The sequence below is a fragment of the Nyctereutes procyonoides genome, unplaced genomic scaffold, assembly GCF_905146905.1.
Source record: "Nyctereutes procyonoides isolate TBG_1078 unplaced genomic scaffold, NYPRO_anot_genome, whole genome shotgun sequence".
NCBI lineage: Eukaryota > Metazoa > Chordata > Mammalia > Carnivora > Canidae > Nyctereutes > Nyctereutes procyonoides.
Window position 1 is genome coordinate 30044796 of NW_026575082.1, and position 18092 is coordinate 30062887.

Sequence of the window (18092 nt, forward strand, 5' to 3'; positions counted from 1 at the left end):
TTATTTTTTTCACTTTTTGATGGTATCCTTTTGGACCAAAGTTTTGATGAAGTTTAATTTACCTGTTTTTTCCTTTGGTGGGTTATGCTTCTATTGTCATATCTAAGAAGAGTGCCTAATCCTAAGTCACAAAGGTTTGTTCCTGTGTTTTCTTCTAAGAGTTAAATAATTTTAGCTTTTACATTTACATCTAAGATCTGTTTTGAGTAAAGTGTTTTGTGTTTACTTCAGAACCAATTTTATTCTAACTTCTTTCCATAGGAGATTTAGTTGGCCAGTGGAGATACAAATCTTAAACCTGGCAATGTCTTAATATCTGCATTCTTTCTTCTCATTTTAGATAGAGTATAGTTGCCTAACATTACATATATTTTTAAATCTATGAATTGAAGAAGCCAGCAGAAATCTATCTAATATTAATTAGAAAGATTAGGGTTATGTAATAAAATATAATTTTATTGTTTTTCTTCTTCAGGGACACTGTTTAAGTGGCATGGCTGAATTTAGCTCAGGACTTCTAGGGCTAAGGAGAAGCTGCTATAGATCATAAGATGCCAAGTTTCCACGGAAAAGTAATAAAACCACCTGATAGAAACACATAAAGGCAGATAACACCATGTTATAGGAAAGGCTGTGCTTAAAGATTTGTTTCTCCTATATCTCCTCATAAACTCTCAATTCTTATAGTAGAGGGTATGGAATGAGAAATAATCTTCAAATGTAATGAAAGACATGTCCTAGCTACTGCTTTGAGTTGGATTTGCAATGCAGCACTGCTAGCTTCTCTGATATCAGCAAGCATCATTAAATCAATACTGATTTTCAAGATTATGAAAACGAAAACTAAAACTAAAACAGTCTCTAACATTTCTAAAATATACCAGAACCCCAGATGGGCTCTAGGAGCTAGGCAGAAATACTGGCCGTGATCACATATAGCTTTTTCATTCCCGGCTGCCACAACTTACTTGCCAATTATTTATTATGAAAGGACTCAGATTCACTATGAAAATCAAGCATTGCCTTTTCTCAAAAATCAATCTAAAACATTTAGTGTTTTTTTTTTTAAGAAGTACATGGTAATGCCTTTAACACACATTATATTATCTAAATATTTTAAGTTACTCAGTAAAAAAGCCATAGCTTATTATACATTTATGTGGAAGGGTGAGAAAAATAAACATGACGATATCATTTAATATGAGTAAGTTCACAGGCTTTATTAGAGAAATATAATTTAAGGGTTAGCTAAAGAGATGCAAGCAGTCTTTTGTTGTCTTTTAATACAAAAGAACGACAAAGTGGGATTTTGACATTGCTGGATGCACAGTGGAATATCCTCCAGGAGAGGAACCCAGTTCTTCAATGTTCTTCTGGTATAAGAGTGGGAACAGCCTTGGAAATAGGATATAAAAAGATACCACTTAGGCAGCAGATACTTTTTATGAGAATTCCAGCTGTACAGGAAATTGTCTGAGGATGCTGGTGGCTAGCACCTGGTGATACTGGAATAAATTTGACTCAGGCTTTTGGGGAAAGCAGGTTTTTGCACCAATCAGGCAACCAGAATTATTGGGGTCTTTTACTGGAGAATAGTTTTTTTGTGCCCCAATATAAAAATCAATGCCAATAAAAATAGTTTATCAGTAACTGCTTGCTGAATAAAAATAAAATACATGATGTTCAAATATGTAAAATAAGACAGGATACCATATTTCATTCTATTTCCCAAAATAAGGGACTAGAACTCTTGTTGTTTTCACACTTCCTATACAGTAGGTAATTTGACATTAAACTTAATAATAATCTATTATTTTGGTATTATTAACCCTATTCTGAGGTTCAATTAGAGGTTAATAGATTGTCCAATGTTATCTGGATTAATTAGAAAATCTATAATTTGAACCCAAATATATTTGAATCTGAAGCCCATATTGTCTCTCATTTCTTTTTGTCAAGTGATAATTTTATAAAATTAATGTAGCCATACTCAGGTGTACCTCTTTTCATGCATGAAAACTTTTTTTTTTTTTGAGCAGTGCAATTCTTAATTTCTGTTGTATCAGTTATATGTTGTCACTTGAACATAGCTTTTCTTATACCAAACTCAGGATGGTGGGATTCGTAGATTGGCAAATAGAGCTGAAAAATGAGGAGGGATTTTTAGATTTTCTGTTCCATTCTATCTAAAGAAAATTTGTAATCTGAATGAGGATCGAAGTGAGGCATGGGGTACAAAATGCAGTGGAAAACATTTCTTAACTTTTGACAAGTGGTTTCAGGAAACCCCTTAAACCAGAGTACTGAGAGAGGTTCACGTGAAAGGGATTCACAGACACAGAAGGAAGAGACTTGTCTCAGTTAATGTGTATTGATCTGTGAACTGTGAATAATGAAACGGATTTACAGTATAGTGGTTTTAGACTTTGTTTAGCCAAGAAATTCTTGATTCAAGCCAAGTATTACTTAGGTACAAAATAAAACAACAAAATATAACAGTTCTGTTTTTGTATACTGTTATTATTTGGTTGGGAAGGACATGCAATGTCACATTTTCATATATTTTTTTCTTCCTTGGACATCTTAAAATCAGTGATGTAGTATATTCCCACTTAATGTTTAATATTTGTAATTATTTTGAATTAAATTGTAAGACCTTTGAAGCCTAAGGCCATGTTTTGACCTTCTCTATGGCTTTACTCAGAGCCCTAGAAACAGCACTGTCTATACAGTAACTACTCATCGTGTTGAACAAAAACTATTGATTGACTATCTGCTGAGGAAAGAAAAATAGACTAATACCTGCATACCTTATTTCTGGATCTAACTTTGATCTCTGCCCTTATTATATATGGTTGGCTTATTTATTATTCTATCTATAGTATCTTCTTCTTTGGTACCTGAAATCCAGCACACTAAGAATAAATATGCTGAATGAAAGGACCTTTCAAGCTTCCAACTACAGATTGGGTCCTATTGAGTTTTGAATTGATTTTTATCGCATTTGGTGAAGTTTGGCAACATCCGTGCTTGACACTGAACCTGGTAACTAGTAAGGTCTCTGTGAAGCCAGGCTTCGTAGGTTGAAATTCTGGATTTGCGTCCTTGTAGAAAGTTGACTGGGGATTTTCACCTCTCTATTCCTCAAACTTTTTCTCTATGTACCAGAGATGGTATCAATAACTGTTTCATTATGTTGTTTTGAAGATGAAATGTGCTAGAAAGACAGGAAGAAACTTTAGTACAGAGTTTAGCTAATAATGAAGTATTTTTATTAATTTTGCAAAGACATTTTATTAATCTCTAAAGAGGCTGGAAATTCCTCCTGGCAGATAATATGTAAATTAATCTTTTGAAAGCAAAGGTGTTTAGATCTCTTCTGAGGAAAAAAAAAAAGTACACTTGAGATGCAGAATTGTCCAAGAAACAGGAAAAGACATGTCGGTCATAGGTAAGTAAGTCAATTAAGACTAGAGAATATTTCAGCATCAAGGAAGGACTTATAGAAGAAACACGCTCTTTTATTCATTTTCCCCATATACCCAGATGATGCAATGTGCTACATAAATACGTGTGACCACTTAAACCTGGGCCTGTTCTTCTGCAATGGTGAAAAAAGTTAGTGTTTATCCATGTATCAATCATAATAGCTTATTACCACACATAGCAGGTACCTAAATGCCTTCAGTTTTTAACTTACCTAATCATCACAACACCCCTATGAAGGAGGCATAGTTAATGTCCTACTCTACAAATAAGGAAACTGAGACAAAGATGGGTGCACAGGGTCATGCGGTCAGTAAATGGCTCAGGGTCAGACCTGAAGAGGTCTGGCTCCAGGTATTCTCTGAACAAAATATGTCCTGCAGAGTAAATTTTATGTTCTTTGACCCATTATTAGACTAGGCTAATCTCTACCCTAACATTTCTTACTTGGTCAAACATCTTCTCAGTTTCAAACTCTCTGAGGTTTCTTGAAGCTTCGCCATTGACTGACTTGCTTATTTGTCTGGGTTACTAATAGGCTATTTGACCTGGACCTATGGAGCAGGTATATTTCTTAACTCTCTTTACATATCTGGACCTCTTGAGGATAGATACTTTTCATTCTCAAGTTATCCATCACCATTTTACTTAATTACAGACTACCTAAATACTCATTGTCTATTAATACCTTTTCCAGCCATCCATCCATCTGTTGTAGAATAGCTGCCACCCTTTCCCAGACTCCGTATAATATTTACAGGCTCAGTAGTCAAACCAAAGTGTTAGGACTCCTGGTCAGTGTCAGTAGGAGTTATTTATGTATATTTTAGACTAATGCCTTTTATCCTCTAGTAGCTAAATGACAAGCAGAGACTCAAGAAAAAAGATATTACATTTCTTATAAGGAAAGCCATGTTACAATACACAGGCAAAAATATGTTCTTATTTATTTATTTATTACTTATTTACTTATTATTTACTATTTATTTATTTATTTATTATTATTTCAGAGAGAATGAAAGAGAGCATGAGTGAGAGAGGGAGGTGGGGGCAGAGGGAGAGGGAGAAGCTGGCTTCCCCACTGAGCAGGGAGCCTGACACAGGCTCAATCCCAGAATCCTGGGATCATGACCTGAGCTGAAGGCAGACAGTTAACCAAATGAACCACCCAGGCTCCCTCAAAATATATTTTAAAGTAATATTTTTGACTGCTATATCAGTAATAGAGTTGCACATTTGAAGAGTTTTCACAAAATTTTCAAAATTATTTCTGGCAACAAGACCAGTTAGTGTAATTATTGTTATCAGTAATTAGGAATAATGGGAGAGGGTCTATGAAGAACCTGGGAATAAAGGAAATACTCTTTTTTTTTCAAGTATTTTGAAAATCAGCACTTATTAAATAAGGGAAAAGAGGAGCAGAGTCACTCATAAGATACAACTCAAACTTGATAGAGTATGTCCCTGTACTTAAAAAAATAGTGTCAAAATGGATATAGATCAGCCATGAAGATAGAAATAATTATTCATAGAGGACAATGTTGGAAATAAGTATTATTCTAAGCCATGTCCAGGAGAGAGCCTTAAAAAATAGACTTGGATTATTGCAATTCTATTGGCAAGCTCAAGCCTTGTTATTATGACATTAAAACATAAGGCTATGTGAGTCTGATATTATTAACACTTCAGTTTAGTTAACTCCTTTTTGTGCTGCAACCACATCACCAAACGAGCTAATTATAATTTGGCTTCCTCTGTAGATCTGCCTATAGGAGAAAAGGGACTGACGGTCAAGCTTCAAGTATCCTGGGGGATGTAGTTGTTATTATATTGTTGAATACTTTGGGTGGCAAGGAACAGAAGCCTACTTGTGCTAGCTTCAACAACAAAAATAAAATAAATGCAAATACATGAATTGGTAATGAACATGCTACAGGAAATAGAGTATGTCTTGGAGTTTGTGGTAATGCATGCAGACAGGTCTCAGAAGTGGACTAAAATGAGAAACTGAGAACCAGTAAAACCTCTCTCCAGCTTTCATTTGTCTTTGCCATATGGATGCTTCCTTTTTCATTTTCTATAAACAATTACTTCTGTTTCTGTAGACTACATGGGAATTGCAAGATTACTACTTTGTATTTCCCTAGCATGCGTTTTTTTACGTGTAGGCATACAGATAGAAACTCGATTTCCTTTCTTCTGTGTTATTGAGGTGTAATTGACTTATGCTTATTACTCATAGGTCTTTGGGCCCAAGGCCTTCCTTTTTTGTATGTTTTAGATGAAATTTCCACAGAACTTACCAAAACCTCATTTTTTTTTTTTTTTTTTGGCTTGAATAGACCAATCCAGCTTTAGCCTCAAAATTCTAAGTGCTCTACCAGGCAGGGATCCTAAGAAATGTGTATGCTCCAGGTCTTGCCACTTTATTTGCCTTCATCCTGCTTTGACCTTCCCATTGTGGCCTTTTGAGGTATGTATCTGTGAGTCTGTGAAATACTTTCCTGTTTTAGTTTTCTTTCAGTGATTTGTTGAACCCACAGCTCACCATTAGATCTTGGGACTCTTCTTGAATGTTAATTTCACAAAGTCACAACATGTATGAATTTTAGAATCAGCCCATCAATTTCTACAAAGAAAGTCTTCTTGAATGTTGGAATTATATTGAAACTATTCATCAGTTTGGGGAGGGAACTTGGCATCCTAAAAACTCTGAGGCTTCTAACTATTGAGTAAGATCTCTCTTTCTGTTTTTCTGGGTCTTCTAAAAACTTTCTTTTGGTAAAACTGTAGTTTTTAGTGTATATAACTTACACACTTACAGCCACATTTATCCCTGCATATGCTATACTTTTGGATCTACTGTAAATGGTTATTTTCTACTCCAATTTTCAATTATTTGTTGCTAGTACATAAAAATTCAGTTGTTTTTGCATATTGATCTTATATCCTTTCATTCTTACTAAAGTCATTTAGTAGTTTTGAAGTATATCCTCCCACATTTTCATCATAGAGAATAATGTTATTTATCAATAAAGACAATTTCAATTGTCTTTTCCAACTGGGTGCCTCTTTCTCTTCTTACTTGCATTATTACATTGGCTAGAAATTCCACTTAAGTTTTGAAAAGAAATGCTGAGAGTGGACATTCTTTTCTTCTTCCTGACTGCATTTCAGTCTTCCAATATTAAGTATGATATTAGCTATAAGGTTTTGGGATTTTTTGTTTTTTTGGTTTTTTTTTTTTTTTTTTTTTTTTTTTTTTTTTTTTTGTCACTCCTTATCAGGATTAGGACATTCAGGTATATCCTTACTTTCTTCAGAAGTTGTATCAAGAACAAATACTGGATTTTTTGTCAAACGCTTGTTCTAATGAGATGATCACATGTTTTTGTTAGTGTTCATGGTGTTTTTAGTTTGGCATTACATTGAATGATAATTTGTTTTCTAATGTTAAACTAGCCTTGGATTCCAGAGATATACTCCCACTTGAATGTTATATATTATCCTTTTTATATTATTTGGTCTGAATTCAAGTATTTTAAACGACATTTGTACATATCTGGTTATGAGGCATATTAGTCTGTGGTTTTCTTTCTTGTAAAATCCCTTTGGTTTCCATACCAGGATAATGCCTCTGGAATGATTTGGGAAGAATTGAATTTTTGTATGCTATTGTAATGGAATTGTTTTCTTAATTTCCTTTTCAGCTTGTTTATTGCTAGTGATTTTTGCATTTGATCTTGTGCCCTGGATCCATTTACTAGTGCTAATAGCTAATATAGAATCATATCATCTATAAAGAGATAGCTTTACTTTTCCTGTTCCAATTTGAATGCCTTCTATTACTTTTAATTGCATAATTTTTGTTGCTGGAATTTCCAGTACAAAGTTCAATAACAGAGCATGGGAAACATATTTTTGTTATTCCTCATCTTAGGGGGAAAGCTTTTAGTTTTTCACTACTAAATATATTGTTTGCTGTGGGTTTTTATAGATGTAATCTATCATTTTGAAAACTGTCCTTCTATTCCTAGTATTCTAAGTGTTTTTCATCATTAAAGAGTTTGTTTTTGTCAAATGTTTTTACTGCTTTAATTGAAATGATCTTATTTTTTTTCTTCATTCTAATTTGGTATATTACCTTGATTGATTTTCTTATATTCAACCACACTTGCATCTGGGGATAAATTCCACTTTTTCATGGTCTATACCTTTTCAATGTGCTGTTGGATCCAGTTTGCTTACATTTTGTTGAGGATTTTTTTCCATCTCTATTCATAAAGGATGTTGGTCTCTATGTAGTTTTCTTTTCATGTGACTTTGGTAACAAGATAATGCTAGTCTCATAGAATAAATTAGAAAACCTTCCCTTTTCTCATATTTTTTGGCACGGTTTGAGAAGAATTGGTCTTAAGTCCTCTTTTCATGTTTGGTAGAATTTACAATTGTAGCCATCTGGTTCTGGGCTTTGCTTTGTTAGAGGCTTTTTTTTTTTTTTTTTAACACTAATTCAGTCTGTCTCATTGTTATAGGTCTGTTCAGATTTCCTATTTCTTTAGCCCAGTTTGGTGGTTTGTATATTTCTAGGAATTTTTCTATTTTTTATCTCATTTGTTGACATAAAATTATTCCATTACAATCTTTTTAACTGCTGTAAGGTCAGTAGTAGTGTACCCCCCTTTCATTTCTAATTTTAGTTACTTGCACCTTTTCTAGTTTTTATTAACCATCCAGTTGAAGGTTTGGCAATCTTGTTGATCTTTTAAAAGAATAAACGTTTGATTTCATTTTTCTTTCTACTGTTTTTCCTATTATCTTTTTTTGTTTATATCTGTTCTAATCTTTATTCTATCCTTCCTTTTGTTAGTTCTGTATTTAGTTTGCTCCTCTTTCTCTAGATAATTTAGGTGTAAAATTTTGCTATTGATTTAGGTGCAAAATTTTGCTATTTATTTGAGATCTTGTTTTTATATGTTGTCATTCATCCTTACAAGTTTTCCTCTAAGCACTATTTTCTTTGCATTCCATGTATTTTGGTATGTTGTATTTTTATTGGTCTTAAAGTAATTTCTAATCTCCCTTGAAATTTCTCTGTTTTGTTGGTTGTTCACAAATGTGTTGTTGAATTTCCATATATTTGTTAATATTCCAATTTACTGTCTGTTATTGATTTATAGTTTCATTCCATTATGATTGGAGGCCATTTATGATTTCAATCTTTTTATATTAATACTTGTTTTGTGGCAAAGCATATGGTTTGTCCTGAAGAATGTCTCTTGTGTGCTTGAGAAAAATGTATATTCTGTACATATATTACTGTTGCCTCTGTTTTTGCTTTATGCAGTAAGTTTTTTGAGCATTTAAAAAAATAACTTTATATATTTACTTTCACTTATGGTAGTTCTTGAACTTTCCATTTTTTATGTGTAAATCCAAATTTCTGCCTTATAACATACTTGTTCCTGAGTAACTGCTTTTAACATTTCTTGTAATGCAAGAGTTCTGGCATTGAATACACTTTTTAATTCCTTTTTTACCTGAGAAGATTTTTATACCTCTTTCATTTTTTAAAGGTTATTTATTTGCAGAGAGAGAGATTGAGAGAGAGCGAGCACATACTTGAGCAGGGGCAGGGCAGAAGAAGATGAAAAAGGAGAGAATCCCAAGCAGACCCTGTACCTAGCATGGATGCAAGCCTCAGTCTCAGTTCCCTGAAATTATGACCTGAGGAGAACCCAAGAGGCAGACCCTTAAGAAACTGAGCCACCCAGGTGCCACTCTCATTTTTTGTAAGGATAATTTTTCTGGGTATAAATTTTTGGTTTATTTATTTATTTATTTATTTATTTATTTATTTATTTATTTATAGCACTTTGAAGATGTTACTCCATTGTCTTTTGGCTTGTGTGGTTTTGGCAATGAGTAAGAAATCAGTTTGTTTCTTGTAATAATAACAAATAGTAACAAAAATAATGTAGTGCTTACTACATTTAGGCACAATTATAGTACCTTTCAAATATTTACCTTTTTATTTACATGTTGTTTTAAAAATTTGTTTAACAAAGTGAATTTAACTGCTTTGTAAATTTCCTTAAAGGAGTAAACATGAATCTATACATATCTGCCTATATACAAATATACATGTTAAGAAAAAAAGTGATAAATGACTAGTGTCAGAAATAGCAAAGAGATCTACCCTAAAGACTAAATATTGTTTATTTAATTTAGAAAATGAGAGATTGTTAATGTTCTTAGTAAAATTATTTTTTGTAAAATATTTATAGGGCTATAATCAGATTATATTGGGTTGCACATATAAAGGCTATTGAAAGGGAGATAGGGCAATTAAGTTAGTCTTTTGAAAAAAAATGCGTGGGAAAATGGAAAAGTGTGAAAAAGGACAATGGGAGTAATTATAAAATTTATTATGATAAAATTATAAGCATAGAACACTAAGTTTAAACATTTACTATGCGCTTACTATGCTGAGGGCTTTATATACATCATTATGTATACATTAATTATTTTAGTTAATTCACATCAGTCTGATAATAGTATTTTGAGGGAGATTAAATTAATTATCTCAGTTGTACAAATAAGGAAACCGAGGATAAAAAGATTGTGTTAACTATCTGTATCCTGAGAGTTTTGTTTAAAAAGAAAAATTGGAGTCTCTCCCTGGCTTTCTCCCTCCCCTCTATCTCTGTCTCTCTCTTTTCCTTCTCCGTGCAATAGGACTTAATGCTTGTCTTGGTTGAAATACTTCAGGTGTGACATATTTTGTTTATATTTTTAACATATAGAAATCAAATGTGAATTAAAGTTTATCTTGTTTTAAGTGTCACATGAAATATTAATAGTGAAGCCAATTTGGAGAATGGTTTGGCAGTATCTACTGAAATTTAAATCTCATTTCCTTTCATTGTAGAAGGATTTTTCCAAAATATAGCTGTCCCAATGTGATGATGTCTTCCATCAAAAGTAAGGTTATGTTTACTTTCTTTGAAACTAGACAGATCTGTGTGAATATCACAACCTTTACAATGTAATGAAAATGATGATGCATGGCTTTTGAAACTCTCTTGTGATAAACAATACAGATTTCTTCTGATCTTTTCCCTGTGTTGAGAAGCTTGCTCTGTAAACCCTGCTACCACACTGTGAAGAAGTCCAAGTCACACTGAGAAGACTTGAGTAGGTATTCCAATGACAATTAGCCTCAACCATCAGATATATTCTAGTTCTTGATTTTAGAACTTGGAGCTGAGACCTTAGACATAATAGTGCAGACACAAGTCATCGCCCTTGTACTCTGTTTAAATATTTGACCCAGAGAAACCATGAGAAATAATAAATAATTACTGTGTATATTGTGTATAGCCACAGGCTTTTGAAATAATTTGTTACCCAACAATAGATAACTGAGTTGTGTTGGTTCCAATAATGGATATTTGGTTTCTACTCAGGAACTTTTATACAACAAGGTATATGAAAAATATTTGTTGGGTCATACATAATTGGTAAGGGCAAGAAACTTGAAAAGTCTAGAAATAAATGTCTAAAATTAGAGACTGGCTACATAATCCTAGAAAATATAAACTATGGGGCAGCCCCGGTGGCACAGCAGTTTAGCACCACCTGCATCCCAGGGTGTGATACTGGAGACCCGGGATGGAGTCCCACGTTGGGCTTCCTGCATGGAGCGTGCTTCTCCCTCTGCCTCTCTCTCTCTCTCTCAGTCTCTCTGAATTAAAAAAAAAATCATTAACAAATAAAATAAAATATTTAAAAGAAAAAAATATAAACTATGAAACACAATTCCACAGTTAAAAAAAATCAAATTTACTCATGAGGAAAGTTTTTTTTTTTTTTTTTTTACTACATACAGTTGGATTAGATCAGCAAAATACAAAAGGTATTAACATTTTATGTAAAACAGATACATTCCCCCCAAAATAATATTACATATTTTCTACTGAAATATAAAAGTCAGTGAAAACAGGTGTGATAAAATGCACCTAATCTAATGCCTTAATGAGGGTAAAAATAGTGTAAATTCAACCTAACGTGAGTTAAACAGAAAGAGGAAGAAGTTATCTGGGGTTCTGTTCTCTGCAAGTTATTAAACTATGGGTCTCTTTGATATTATTTTATATATATCTCATAATAATCTTGTGAAGTATATATTATTGCCATGTTTTTTAAAGAGAAGATAAATGAGGGCAGCCCAGATGGCTCAGCGGTTTAGCACCACCTTCAGCCCAGGGTGTGATCCCGGAGACCCAGGATCGAGTCCTGCATCAGGCTCCCTGCATGGAGCCTGCTTCTCCCTCTGCCTGTGTCTCTGCCTCTCTCTCTCTCTCTGTCTCTCATTAATAAATAAATAAAATCTTAAAAAAAAAGAAGATAAATGAGTGTAAGGGTATTTAATACGTGGTATAGAAGTTAACTGTGCTTAGTCTACTCCATAATTGATTCTAGAGAGCCTAATTTTTGACTGCTTAGTACATGTGGGCCTCTTTCAATATATATATGGCTTTTGAAATTATCTTTAATCAAATAATTTTTTAAACCCACTAAGCCTTATTTTCCTCATGTACAGTGGTAAGGGGTTAACCAGATGAATTACATGATTTTTTTAACTCTGAAATTCTGAAAGTACATTGTAGTTTGAATCAAACCAAAAGGATATAAGTTAGTGGTCTCGCAGGTCATTTTTTTTTTTTTTTTTGCTTCCTTTATTTCAGTAGACATTTGTATTACACCAATCATTGAACACATTCAAATCAAGGACATTCAGAGTTCTTTGGTGTTCTCCTTGAGGATTATGGAGAATGAAGCAGAAAGTTTCCATGCCTGTTCCAAAAACAGATGCCAAATGCTATTTGTATGAAGCTTGTTATTCATTGAGACTAATTTCACAGGTGTATGCAACAGATCATCTAGCTGAATGCAAGCAGACTTTAGTGGGAAAGACTTGATTCAAATCAAATTACCATGTGTGAAGGAACTGGACTTTCCTCTGTGATTGCCTTATAAAATCCTTTCCCAGTCACGTGACTATGTTTCAGTTCTGTAAGAATGGCCTTATCATGTGTGGCGTCCACATTTTGGCTCAAGTTAGTTCTATTTTGGTGTCTTTTTCATTGCAAAGCCGATGTTTCTGCAAGAGCCAGTGGTCAAGTTGACTGGTTCAAGTGTGTTCTCATGTGTGTATATATATTATGTGTGTTGCATGCATACAGACAAATATGAAGCAAGAGAATATGCAGGGCAATGGGCAGAGGAACAAGCAGCAAGTAATAACATTATTTCTTAGAACAGGAACCAGGTAATATTGGCCTAAGGCATTAAGAATTTGTTATATTCAGATTCTTGGTAATGTGTGGGTTCACCTTAATTCCTAACTCCACTTCGCTTAAATTGATTTTAATCACCATGAACGTTCAGGTACTTTAGTTTATCATCTTATGTCAATGCTATTCATCTTGTGTGTATAGTGCTGTGCTTTGTCACTTGGCCATTATTACTACCCATTACTTTCCTTGAATATATTCTTTTCTAAAATAATGAGTCAGTGTCAAGAAATCTTGTGGCAAGATCTTGATATATTTTTAACTGGAGGACTCCTTTAAAAAATGAGTCAATGATGAAGGATTGTCCTGTAGTGAAGGGAAAAAGAAGTAGAAAGGTAATGAATCTGGACTTTGACATGTCGTATATCTTATGCAGGGACACCCAAGAATTGTTGGAGAATGTTGGAAATATTCCAGGATTTGTCATGGCAGGATGGTAGCCAGGTTGATGATGATGCATTGTCATTTTACTTTTGGAAAATCCTATGAGGCTCGCTATGGAGTCTGGCAATAGCAATTACAATTACTGTACTTCATTTTATTCACTTGGGCAAAATAATGTCATTCCACTTAAAACATACAAAATTACAAACTAATAATAAAGCTCTCTTAATGGCCCTTAGAGCGAGGAGTTAACCTTGATGATAAAGTGATGTAAGGCTTAATAAACCTTGTTTCTGGCCAACTCTCAGGGAGAATGAATTCTGTGTGGAATCAATAATAACTGACTGCTGCCTGGCACTAGTTGAATGTGAGGATTGAGCACAGCGCTTACCACAACTAAGGCATTTGCCCAGGCTTTCTCCACCTGCCCTCACAGTGCTTCCCTTTTGCTTTTCTTGTCATCAGATGACTCTTTTCTGTGATGTGATACTCAAGTGCTTTGGCGTGCATTTGACTGTGGCTCCCCAACAAGGAATAGTCTCACTAATGGAATCAAATTAAGCACAATTAGATGTTTCAGGCATTTATGTGTTGAATAACCATAAACCTTGGATAAATATTTTAAACAGCCAATAGCAAACTTTGTAGTGAACCAGGTAAATACACTGCAGTGGAATTCAAAGATCTTTTATAAAACAAAGTTGTTGAACAACTCCACTTAGAGTTGTCCCTTAAAAAATTCACAAAGCCTGGATGTTAGTAGAATGCTATATAGACCAGGAAATTCATATTGCAGAATTTTGAAGAAAGGGTATCAGGACAAAGTCCCTGTGTAAGAAGACACTTGCCCGACTAAATTTACTACTTTCTCAGTCTTGTGGTCTCAAGAAAGGAAACTTTTGTAAGAGTCCTGGGATACAGTAGAACTGAGGTCTTGGAATTAAGTAAAAGCCTTGAGAGCATCATTCACAAAATATGAAGCTGTATTCATATGCAATAAAATGTTTAGGTATCTACCAGTTTATTCTCTGTACCATTCAGAAAGTAGCTCTTTAGAAAGTTATTTAAGTGAGTCTAAATTAACACAGGGGTAATTAGCTGCATGTTACAAATGAATAATTGCCGGGACACATGGGTAGCATAGTGGTTAAGCATCTGTCTTCACCCCAGGCCATGATCCTGGAGACCTGGGATCGAGTCCCACATTGGGCTCCCTGCATGGAGCCTGCTTCTCCCTATGCCTGTGTCTCTGCTTCTCTCTCTCTCTCTCTCTCTCTCTCTCTCTGTGTGTGTGTGTCTCTCATGAATAACTAAATAAAACCTTTAAAAAATGAATAATTGCCTCCTACTGTAGTATTTGAGGCAGATGACATTCTTAAAGTAGTTTAACAGGGTTACATTCCCAGGGCCAGTGCTGGCTAGCATCTTCCCTTTGCAAGCTGATGCATGGACACTATCTTTGCTTGTCTGGTTTGACCAGTTTGATTGATACATATTTCATTTTCATATTAGTTTTTATATAAATAGTAACAGAAGTACATTTCTTATATAAATAATGAAAGTAGTTAGAATGCAATGAAATCTAAAAGCCAGTTTGTATGCTGAGAATTTAAAGGTATTTCTAGGACTTGCAGGCATAGATTGAGCATCTCTGGAGAGGGGCTTTATGCTCAGAGTTCCAGGCTGAATTCCAGGGATTTGAATAAACCCCAAGGTAGTTTTGTGGATTGTGAGAATAGAAGGGCCATGTTATCCATTTCCTATATAGAACATTGGGACAGTAGGGAAGGGAATTTTTTCCATTACCTGTTAGATGCAGAAGAATACAACATTTTCAGGATGTCAGAAAGAGTATGAGTAAGCTGGCTAGGGCCCTAGAAGATATTGGAATGGACTATGTAATTGGACGCCACTTGAAACCGTGTCCCTGACAGCAACCAGTGTGGAAAGGCTGGGAAGCTGAGAGAAGTTTATAACTCAGCGAGGCTATCATGGACAGAAACCAACCTCTTACTGAGTTTTTCTCTCAAGGTCATGGTCAATTTCAGCCTGCATAGCTAAGTCATCCAACCCATGAAAAAGCAAGGGAAAAGGGAGACATCTTAATTGGCTGAGTTTAAACTTGAAATGGCTGAAAAATATACTAGTGTGATCAGGCTTATCTAATGTTAACTAGATTGATTTTTTTTTTTTTTTTGCTACTAGTCAGAAGAGAGTCTCAAAGTAAAGATGAAGTTAATATATAAAAAAAAAATCAAGCTAAATTTTGCCAATCAGATTTTGTGGTTTGAAAATACACATCTGCTTTTTGTTTGCATGTATGTATAAATAGTTGTGGGGTTTATACTGGGATTTAAGGCATTTAGAACATTATAAAAAAGATGGGTTGTTGAGGTTTTTTGAGAGATAGAGAATTTGTGTAGCTATAATTCAAATTTATAAAACAACTGTTCACAAATATTTCAATATTATTGGTCTAATGACAACAGATACTCTGTCTTGATACAATTTTATGATGAGATTTGTAATCTAGAATTAATGTTATTGACTTTGCTGTTAGGTTTCTTTAAAAATTCTGTTTATTAAGTGTGTAACGTTTTAATGATAGCATGTGGAGAAGAGGAATTGGGACATTCCTGACCAAATTTTGAGCTATAGTGGCCTCAAGATAGCTTTAACTTCTTTATTTCTCTTATACAGCAATTTATACTAATTACAACAATTCATTTTAGCTAACACATGTGGAAACATAAAAATGTGGAACCATACATAATGAAATTGAAAGTGATCATAAAATTTTAAAATAAATTTTAATATGAGTGGTTCCATGCAGCTGCATATTTAGACTTTTCTTTTTCCTATTTAGTTCCCCAAATATTTCATTAGTGTTTGTTATTTCATGATCAGTATAAATGCCATAGCCCAAACAATTTTGAGCAATAAGTAAAACAAGAGAAATTCATTATCATATAAACTTCTTAGAAATAATATTGAGTTTCAAATCATTGGAAAGAGTAATAACCAAATTAGATGCTATCAAACTTTACTAATACAGTCTATATGTTTCTCCATTCTATTACTTGAATACTTGAGCAATTAGATGCCACCAGCAATGTTAGATTTGATTAGAGGTTTTGGCTTACTGCTTAATAAGCTTAGCTATGAATATCAGCTTACTATCTTTTAGCTCTAGAATAAAAATCAGAGTATTACAAATGAGTTGGATTCCTTTTTTTTTTTTCTAAAAAAATTCTCAGCAGTCACAGGACAGTTAAAGTAGTAATAGTAGTGGAAATTAACAAATTTGCATATAGAAGAGGTGGGGGTGGGATGAATGGAGCAAATAGAGTAGAAAATACATGACTGAAGGGATAGGAATCTGAAAAAAAAATGTTTGTATAGGGTATTTCCTATCATTCATTATGCCTAGCATATCTACTGTGAAGAGGAAAAGGCTTTAGATGGCTGGAGACATAAGTATACAAGACCATAATATGGAGAATCTTCCATTACCATGCATTGACTCAGGACGTTAGCTGGTCATTTCTAAAGGACATTTCACAGAGCCATGGCATTACCTTAATCATTGTGACTGCCATTTTCTTAAGGAAGAAAGATAAAGAAAGGAAATTCGGTTCGATTATGAGGCTTGAAGGGGATATTAATCATTAATAATAGCCAATGAGGAAAATGGGAAAGTGTGACCAATAATCAGGACAAGTATTTTAGGGTGGCACTGATGTTTAAGATCATGTGTTAGAACTTTGTTATGTTGCCCATAGACAGTTTTATTCCACTGTGCTAAGCAGCCATGGTAGGGAAACAGAAATATGAAAAAGGAAAAGTGATGAGAGGTGTATGATATAGAATTATAGGATAAAGTTAAGAACAGAAGCTATCTTATTATAGTCAAATAAACAGACAAAAACAACTCCTCATATCTCAATATGTTAGACCAATAGTGATGGATTTCTTGCTCTCATGACTAATGCAGTTTGAGTGATGTTACAGGTTGAATTATGTCCCCCAAAAGGTATGTTGAAGATCTGACCCCTAGGACCTAAGAATGTAGCCTTATTTTGAAATAAATTCTTCACAGATGTAGTCAAATTAAGATGAAGACACTAGAGTGGGCCCTAATGTAGTTTAACCAGTCTGCTTATAAAATGGTGAAATGTGGGCTCGGATCCAGACACATGCAGAGAAGCAAAGATAATATGAAGAGACACAGAGAAAATAAGCTATTTACAAGCCAACCCTGAAGCTACCAGAAGCTAGGAGAAAGATGTAGAACAGATCCTTCTATAGAGCTTTCAGAGAGAGCACAGACCTATTGACACCTTGATTACAGAGTTCTGGCCTCCAGAACCGTGAGACAATATATTTCTACTGTTAAAGTCGCTTAGTTTAAGGTACTTTGTAATGGCAGCCATAGGACACTAATATAGGTGAATTTCCACTTTTTTTGTAATTTTACCATCAGAAAGATGCCTCCAAACTAGCCTTAACAGAGAGAAGCATGGACGTTGCACACTGTTTCTTATCTTCTTTGGTGAGAAGTGGCATAAATAACTTTTATTCATAGTCCAATGCCTAGAAATAGATGGATGGTCTCAAATTTGGTTTACAAACAGCCTCTTCTTTGCAACTGCTGTTGAAGTAGATGTACCTGGCCCATGTTTTTAAGAGAGAGTGAGTGAGAGCAGGGTGGGGAGGGGCAAAGGGAGAGGGAGAGAATCTTAAGCAGACTTTCCCTTTGGCACAGAGCCCAATGTGGGGCTCAATCTCACGACCCTAAGATCATAACCTGAGCTCAAACCAGGAGTTGGACACTTCACTGCCTGAGTCACCCAGGCACCCCAG

The 18092-nt window shown here is 34.3% G+C and overlaps 1 long non-coding RNA gene across 1 annotated transcript in view; it reads left to right on the forward strand.

Annotated features, from left to right (window-relative positions):
- LOC129514566 (uncharacterized) overlaps positions 1-18092 on the forward strand; it is a 332901-nt gene that overhangs the window by 230590 nt on the left and 84219 nt on the right. Inside the window, exon 2 of the long non-coding RNA XR_008665455.1 lies at positions 9063-9278. This is a non-coding gene — a long non-coding RNA (uncharacterized LOC129514566). The remainder of the gene's footprint in view (positions 1-9062; positions 9279-18092) is intronic.